This window comes from Gracilinanus agilis, chromosome 2 (genome assembly GCF_016433145.1).
Source record: "Gracilinanus agilis isolate LMUSP501 chromosome 2, AgileGrace, whole genome shotgun sequence".
Lineage (NCBI taxonomy): Eukaryota > Metazoa > Chordata > Mammalia > Didelphimorphia > Didelphidae > Gracilinanus > Gracilinanus agilis.
In genome coordinates, this window is record NC_058131.1 from 119117387 (window position 1) to 119126421 (window position 9035).

Sequence of the window (9035 nt, forward strand, 5' to 3'; positions counted from 1 at the left end):
AAAAGGAATTTGGTAGGACTCCTTCTTTGCTTATCATATCAAATAATTTGTATAGTATTAGGATTAGTTGCTCTTTAAATGTCTGATAGAATTCACTTGTGAATCCATCAGGCCCTGGCGATTTTTTCTTAGGGAGTTCTTTGATGGCTTGTTCAATTTCTTTTTCTGATGTGGGATTATTTAGGTATTCTATTTCTTTTGCTGTTAATCTAGGCAGTTTATATTTTTGTAAATATTCATCCATATCTCCTAAATTGTTATATTCATTGTCATATAATTGGGCAAAATAATTTTTAATGATTGCCTTAATTGACCCTTCATTAGAGGTGAGGTCTCCCTTTTCATCTTTGATACTATCAATTTGGTTTTCTTCTTTCCTTTTTTTTTTATTAGATTGACCAGTACTTTGTCTATTTTATCTGTTTTTTCAAAGTACCAGCTTCTAGTCTTATTTATTAATTCAATAGTTCTTTTACTTTTGATTTTATTAATTTCTCCCTTGGTTTTTAGTATTTCTAATTTAGTTTTCATCTGGAGATTTTTAATTTGCTCGCTTTCTAACTTTTTGAGTTGCATGCCCAAGTCATTGATCTCTGCCCTCCTTAATTTGTTAATATATGCACTCAAGGATATAAATTTCCCCCTGAATACTGCCTTAGCTGCATCCCACAGAGTTTGGTAGGATGTCTCATCATTGTCATTCTCTTCAATGAAATTGTTGATTGTTTCTATGATTTCTTCTTTGACAAATTGGTTTTGGAGAATCATATTGTTTAATTTCCAATTGGTGTTTGGTTTGCCTGTCCAGGTGCCCTTACTAATTATTATTTTTATTGCATTATGATCTGAGAAGGTTACATTTATTATTTCTGCTCTTTTGCACTTGTTTGCAATGTTTCTATGTCCTATTACATGATCAATCTTTGTGAATGTACAATGGGAAGTTGAAAAAAAGGTGTATTCCTTTTTGTCACAATTTATTTTTCTCCACATATTTATTAAATCTAATTTTCTAGCACTTCACTCACCTCTCTTACCTCTTTCTTATTTATTTTTTGGTTTGATTTATCTAGATCTGAAAGAGGAATATTTAGATCTCCCACTAGTATGGTTTTACTATCTATTTCCTTCTTGATCTCTGCCAGTTTCTCCTTTAGGAATTTGGATGCTTTGCCATTTGATCCATACATGTTAAGCACTTTATTTTGCCATTGTCTATACTGCCTTTTATCAGGATGTAATTACCTTCCCTGTCTTTTTTAATCATATTTATTTTTACTTTGGCTTTGTCAGAAATCATGACCACCACTCCTGCCTACTTTTTCTCATTTGAAGCCCAAAAGATTTTGCTCCAGCGCTTTACCTTAAAGTTGTGTATGTCCACCCACCTCATATGTGTTTCCTGTAGACAACATAAGGTAGTACTTTGGTTTCTGATCCACTCTGGTATTTATTTCCATTTTATGGGTGTGTTCATCCCATTCACATTTAGAGTTATAATTATCAGTTGTGTATTCCCCAACATTTTGGTATCCTCTCCTAGTTCTACCCTTTCTTCTTAGGCTATTTCCTTTTAAACCAGTGATTTGTTTTAAACCAGTAACACTTGTCCACTCCCTTGATTTACTACCCTTTCTACTCCCTTCCTTATTATTCCCCTCTTTTTATTTTTAAGGCCTAATGAATTCCCTCCCCCTTCTCTTCCCCTCCTTTTTTTGACCTCCCCACTCCCCTGCTCCCCTTGGTTTGTCCCTTCAGACTTTCTCAGTAGGGTTAGATAGAGTTCTATATCCCAGTGGATATTGCTACTCTTCCCTCTCAGGGTTAATTCCACTGAGAGTAACGTTTAAATATTACCTCTTAATGCTCTCTTCATCTCCTTCTTATAATAGTATTCATCCCTTTCTTTCCTATGCCCTCTTTGTGTGTAATAGAATATCCTATTTTTCTTATTCATTCAAGTTTCTCTTGGTGTCATCTACTATTCATCCCCCTCTTTCCCACTCACCCCTATATCATCTTAGACCATTTAGTATTCCAACCTATCCCTGTGAATAATAGTGCATACTATAATAGTGAATAGAGTTCACTACAGAGAATTACACATAACATTTCTCCTTATAGGAATACGAATAATTAGGTCTTATTGAAACCCTTAAAGAGGCAAATTTAAAAATAAGTGTTTTATTTCTTTCCCCTCTGTTTCTTATTTACCTTTTCATGTTTCTCTTGTTTTTTTGTGGTTGGATATCGAACTTTCCATTTAGACCCTGTCTTTTGTTTGCAAATACTTGGAAATCTTCTATCTTGTTGAATGCCCATACTTTCCCCTGGAAGTATATAGTCAGTTTTGATGGGTAGGTGATCCTTGGTTGTAGACCCAGTTCTCTTGCCTTTCTGAATATCATATTCCAAGCCTTGTGGTCTTGTAGTGTGGAGGCTGCCAGATCCTGTGTAATCCTGATTGGTGCTCCTTGATATCTGAATTATCTCTTTCTGGCTTCTTGTAAAATTTTTCTTTTACTTGGAAGCTCTTGAATTTGGCTATTATATTCCTGGGTGTTGTCTTTTCTGGGTCTAGTGTAGAGGGTGATCTATGGATCATTTCAATATCTATATTGCTCTCTTGTTTTAGAACTTCAGGGCAGTTTTGCTGAATAATTTCTTTTAGAATGGAGTCCAAATTTCTATTAATTTCTGCTTTTTCAGGAAGACCAATGATTCTCAAATTGTCTCTTCTAGACCTGTTTTCTTGAGCTGTCAATTTCTCAGTGAGATATTTCATGTTTCCATCTATTTTATCAGTCGTTTGACTTTGCTTTATTTGTTCTTGCTGTCTTGAGAGATCATTGGCTTCTACTTGCCCAGTTCTTGTCTTTAAAGACTGGTTTTCTGCTATAATCTTTTGATTTCCCTTTTTGATTTGGTCTACCCTGTTTTCTAGCTGTTTCATTTTGGTTTCCAATTTACTTATCAATTCTTTTGATTTGGGGACATCTTTTTCTAATTGCCTAATTCTAGCCTTTTGAGACTGGTTTTTGGCTATAATCTTTTGGTTTTCCTTTTCAATCTCGTCTGGTTTGGTTCTTCAAGGCTTCCAGCTGGTCATTTGTGGTCTTCAATTTGCTTATCAATTCATTTGATTTCTGAGCCTCACTTTCCAATTGTGAAATTCTGCCTTTTAAACTGTTATTTTCTTGCCAGATATCTTCCATCTTTCTCATAATCTCAGATTTGAACTCTTCAATAGCTTGTGACCAGTTTTCATTTTTTTGGGAAGGTTTGGATATGATTACTTGTTTGTTCTCCTCTGGTGTTTGCTCTGTTGTCTGGATTTTTTTCTGTGTAAAAGTTGTCAAGTGTTAAAGATTTCTTCTTCATCTTTCTCTTCTGGGGTTCTTGTGTCTGGCTTGCCATTGTTAGCCCAGTGCCCTCTCAGCTTTATCCTCACGCCCAGGGTCTGTCTGTGCTCTTTAGGCTCCTGAGGTCTCAAGTCTAGTTGTTCTCAGGTCAAGCCTCCTGGTGTTCCCTTTACTTGTTCCTCTGCCCAAAGCTCCTTTAACAGTCTCAGGGCCCTGCTTCCACAGTCATACACCCCTCTGCACTGGGTCCCCACCCAAGGTCTGTGCCTGTGCTCAGGATCTGATTCTGAGTCTGAGTTTGTGCCTGCACTCAAGGTCTGTGTTGAAAGTCCAGGAGTTCTTTAGCCTCTTGGGGTCTTAAGTCTTGCTGCTTTCAGGAGCAGGCCCTGGTGATCACAGGTAGCTGCCAAGGACTGAATGGATGCCCTAATCTTGCTCTAACTCTTGTGCGCTGGCTTTGGCCTCATAGGTGGTGTGTTTGGGGGAGGGGGTTGTTCAGCTCGCATTTTAGTGAGAGCTATTTCACCCCCTTATAGCAATGGAAATGCCCTGAACCCACGTACCTTCAATGCTGCGCCCTGTTGTGGGGTCTCTTCGTTCATCTGGATTTGTTTTTATGTCCTCTTGAGAAGTCCTAAATGTGTGGGTTAGGAGGCAGCTGCTTTTTACTCTGCCACCATCTTAACCTGGAAGTCTCCGCTTAATCCGTCTATTGCTTTATCTTTTAAAAAGCTTTATTTTTATAAATTTGTTTCCAGATTATGTCAATATAATTTCTTAATGTCCATTTTATGATTTTTTAAAATATATTCTCTCTCTCCCTCCCACCCCTCCCTTCTCCCCAAGAAGGTAGGTAATATGATAGATATTATCATGTAATATATATTTCTATGCTCATCATGTGAATGAAGACACATATTTCTTACATGAGACAAAAACTCATGGAGGAAATAAAGTAAAGAATAGTGTATTTCAATTAGCTTTTGGACTTTGTTCCTTCTGTGGTGGTGGATATCCTTTTTTTGTCATGGATCTCTTTTGTAGTTGTCCTGGATCTTTGCCTTGTTGATAAATTAAGTCTTTCACAGTTGACCATCCTACATTATTGTTGTTACTGTGTACAATTTTCTTCTGATTCTGCTTACTTCACTTAGCATCACTTCATATATGTTTTTCCAGGTTTTTTTGTGATCATATTATTTATAGTATGTTATGGCAAAATAGGCATTACATGCACATACCACAACTTGTTCAGTCATTCCCCAATTGAAGGACTTCCCTTCAGTTTTCAGTTTTTTTTCCATAACAAAAAGAGCTGCTGTAAACATTTCTGTTCTTTCTCCCTATTGTTGAACTCTTTGGGATACAGACTTAATAGTGGTATTGCTGGGTTAATAGATATGCAGTTTGATGGCCCTTTGGGCATGGTTCTAGAATGCTCTGTGGAGTGGTTTGCAGTGGTATCAGTTTGCAGCTCTACTAGCAGTGTAGTATTGTCCCAATTTTTCTAAATTTTCTCCAGCATTTATCATTTTCCTTTTTTGTCATGTTAAACAATATGATGGGAATGAGGTTTTTAATTTGCAGTTAATGTGCCTCTAATCAATAGTGATTCAGAACATTTTTTCATATGACTAAAGACAGTTTTAATTTCTTCATCTGATGTTGCCTGTTCACATCTTTTGACCATTTGTCAATTGGGAAATGTTTTGTATTCTTATAAATTTGGCTCAATTCTCTATATTTTGAGAAATGAATCCTTTGCCAGATACTTGTTATAAATTACCCCCCCCCCCAGTTTATTGTTTTCCTGTTAATTTTGGTTGCATTGCTTTTGTTTGTGCAGAAACTTTTAAATTTAATTTTTCAAAGTTATCTATTTTGCATCTCATAATGTTCTTTATGTCTCATTTTGACCTAACTTCTTCTCTTATCCATAGGTCTGATAGGTAAACCATTTTGTGGCTTGTTTTAACTTTTCTAGGAATCCTAGTTGAATTTGGGTCTGAGCTATTTTTTCCCTTTGGCTTTGATTATATATGTTTTGTAACCATCTTCTTCTTCTAGTTTTGTGTCTGGAGTATCCCTGTCACTATAATAGCTTCTTATTTTGGGATCCATGTGCCCCCCCCCCAACTTTGTTTGTTCATTGTAGTCTATTTCCTGACTTCAGACTTAACAATAGTGTTGTGATCCATGAACTTCTGAAGAGAGGTCTTGACTGGTCCTGTTTTCGTTTTCTTGGGGTAGTATTCCAGGATCTCAGGGATAGTTCAGACTGGAGACCTACAAGCTTTCAATGATTCTAAAGATTTTTTCATTCAGGACAAAGTCTGATCAATTCTTCACTTACTTGAGCTCCACAAATTCCTGACTTGGGTTTGCATTTGAGCAACAGTAGACTGATTCTGCTCTCAGTCATTATCAGTCAGCTAGGAAACTGCTGATTCAGAGGGATTGAACTGCAAATTCCTCTTTGGTTTGGCATTCCTCCTCTTGTTATTCCTTTGAAGACTTCTGACTGGTCTAGAAGCTGGAATGAAGATTCTGTTTTTTTCTCCCAGAATCAGAACCATATCACTGCTGCTTATTTTTTCTTTGGGTCTTCAATAGCTCCATACTCTGGTATGCCATCTCTAGAGTTAGGTTCCCTCCTCAATTTGCCCTGGATCTGTGACTCAGAACTGGGTAAGAGCAGCCAGTTGTGATACCTGTTACCAAACCCAGCACCTGGTCCTATATACCCTATATCATCTGGGATCTTTTTTTGTTCTTGTGTATTGCTTCTCTCTTTTTCTGGAGTATGGAATATGCTTGGTATTCCAACTAGACCCCATTGTCCCCCCATGTTTACATTCTTCTCTTTCAGACTCCCTGTGCTGACGAGAGCTAGAAATATGACTCATCTTGACTTTTTCTTGGATTTCGCCATCAGGATTTGGTTTGGTACACTTTCTAGATTGGAGGAATTTGGGGGAGAGGGGAGAGCTCACTATAGTTTTTCCTACTGCTCTCAAGTGAGAAGAAACAAATGTTTTTTTCAGAATCCTAATATGTTCACAGTGTACTGAGAGCATGTTACTCACAGTTGGACAGCGGTGAGGGACTCAAGGTGCAGAAAGAGGCATATATTTTTGTATGTGGCCACTGTGTGGTTTTGTATTGCTTGACTGCTTAAAAAATAGAGTGATTCTCCCTTTCTTTTTAATTGTAGGGGTTGAGGCAATAATAATACCAGGGAAAAAGAGAGAGAGAGAAAGGGAGAGACAGAGAGAGACAAAGATAGATAGATCGATAGATAGAGTTTTGAATTCATTGTGTAGATTTAAAAAAAAGCAAGCAATATGAAATATATGAAATGGAGACTCATGGTCTCTTAAAAAATACAGTCCTGGGGGCAGCAGGGGTGGCTTAGTGGTTTGAGAGCTAGGCCTAGAGATGAAAGGTTCTAGGTTCACATCTGGCCTCAGACACTTCCTAGCTATGTGACCCTGGGCAAGTCACTTAACCCTCATTGCCTAGTCCTTACTGCTCTTCTGCCTTAGAACCAATACACAGCATTGATTTTGAGACAGAAGGTAAGGGTTTAAAAAAATACAGTCCGCTTTGGTGTTGTGCTGTATATATGGAAGTGCTCATGTTTTGTTGTTTAAGTAAGAATATTAAAAATGTTATTAAAGCTCAAAGTCAGGAAGAAGATAGGACAGTTAGAGAAAAAAAAGTCTTTTCTGACATTGTTCATACTAAGAATCTACCCATTACAGATGGGATGAGCTATTTATAGGAAATCTTCCTACAGTATTATTTGGAAATAGCTGATGAAATGAAACTCCTCCTCTGTGACCTGTAAGCAGCCAATCTAAAATTCAATGGAAAGTAATCCATAATCTTGGAAACTGTGACACAATAAGAAAGTGTGTCGAAATGAGAGGTGGTGATGCTCTTATGACAAATTCAAATAAATGGGTGGGAGAATGTTTTCATGATATCTGGAAAAAAGGAGTGTTGGAAGTTAAGAAGTGGTCAATGTATCTTCAAGAATGATAAAGGAAGAAAAGAGTCCCTTGATTGGCCAACCTGAGGGTTCTAGTCCACTTGGCAGATATATTACTCCAGTGAAGAAAGAAGGCTGACTCAGCAGAATAGCTGCCATAACTGGATGAAAATGATTGCTTAAGCATAGTCAATTCTCTTAGCTGTGCCTCCTTATTCACCAAGTAACCTGATTCGAATTCATTTTCCTAAGTAGGTGTCCCTACTGGCAAAAGAATGTGCTGATAGGATGACCTCAATATCTAGTCTGCCTGGCACTTATATTTCTTGCTGTAATTGAATAAATTGGCTTTCTGGTTTCCAAATCAATCTTTTGCTCTGGCAAAGTTGGCTAATTGTGAATCAGTTCTGTAGGATCTGATTTCTTTTGGGAAACTAAATAAAACAAAGGTTCTGAATTCTTAGAGCTAAGGAACATTCTAGTCCCATAGTAGTCACGCTAAGATAAAACATCTTACGGCCTGGACTGAGGTAGCACATTGACTTCTAATTTTGTTCATGGTATTACATTTGTAAAAAATTCTATAGGGGAATGGAGTCAGGGATAAAGAGCGATGACAATACCAGAAGAGAATTTTTGCTTGTTGTTGAGTTAGGCTTATCTCTTTTCCATTTGTGGTTTTCTTGGCAAAGATACTGTACTGGTGTGATTTGTCATTTCCTTCTCTAACTCATTTTACAGATGAGGAAACTGAGGCAAACAGGGCTCAATGATTTGCCCAGAGTCACACAGTTACTCAGTCTTTGAAGTTGGATTTGAACTCAGGAACAAGGAGTCTTCTTGACCCCAGGCCCAGTGTTCTATCCACTGCACCACCTAGCTACCCCTCCAGAAAAGAATAGTCTCATGGAAAAGGCTGGAAGCATAGGACTCCACAGGTGATGCTGATAGACCAAGTCTCAGATGCCTTGCCACAGTTCCTTTGATTTTCATTTAACTCAAACCCTGTCTCCCAACTGAGGACAGATGCCTATAGATCCAAGTATTTTCTTTGTCTTAGTAAGGAAGATTTTTCTTAATTACCCCAGAAGTCAGTGGTAATCTTTTTCTTTGAAATTTCATATCGTTTATTGTCCCTACCACTCATTTAATATTGAGTGTGTTACCCTAAGTTTATAAAACATATTTTGTCCATTATTTCATTTTCAAAATTTTCTTTTTATTGTGACCTAAACAATGAACCAAATGTACAAATGTTTCAATATATAAGGAAGAATACATCATATAAGAAACTGAATTGTAGCATGGATTGTCTTATAAGAAATGATTTATAGAACTAGAAAAAATAACAACAAAGTTCATCTGGAAAAATAAAAGACCAAAAACATTAAGAGAATTAATAAAAAAATATGAAGGAAGGAGGCCTGGCAGTATGAATGAGGTATCAAACTATACTGTAAAGTGGTAATCATAAAAACAATCTAGTACTGGCTAAGAAATAGAGTGGTGTGGGGCAGCTGGGTAGCTCAGTGGATTGGGAGCCAGGTCTAGAGACAGGAGGTTCTAGGTTTCAATCTGGCCTTAGACACTTCCTAGCTCTGTGACCCTGGGCAAGTCACTTTGCCTAGCTCTTACCACTCTTCTGCTTTGGAACAAATACATAGTATTGATTCTAAGGT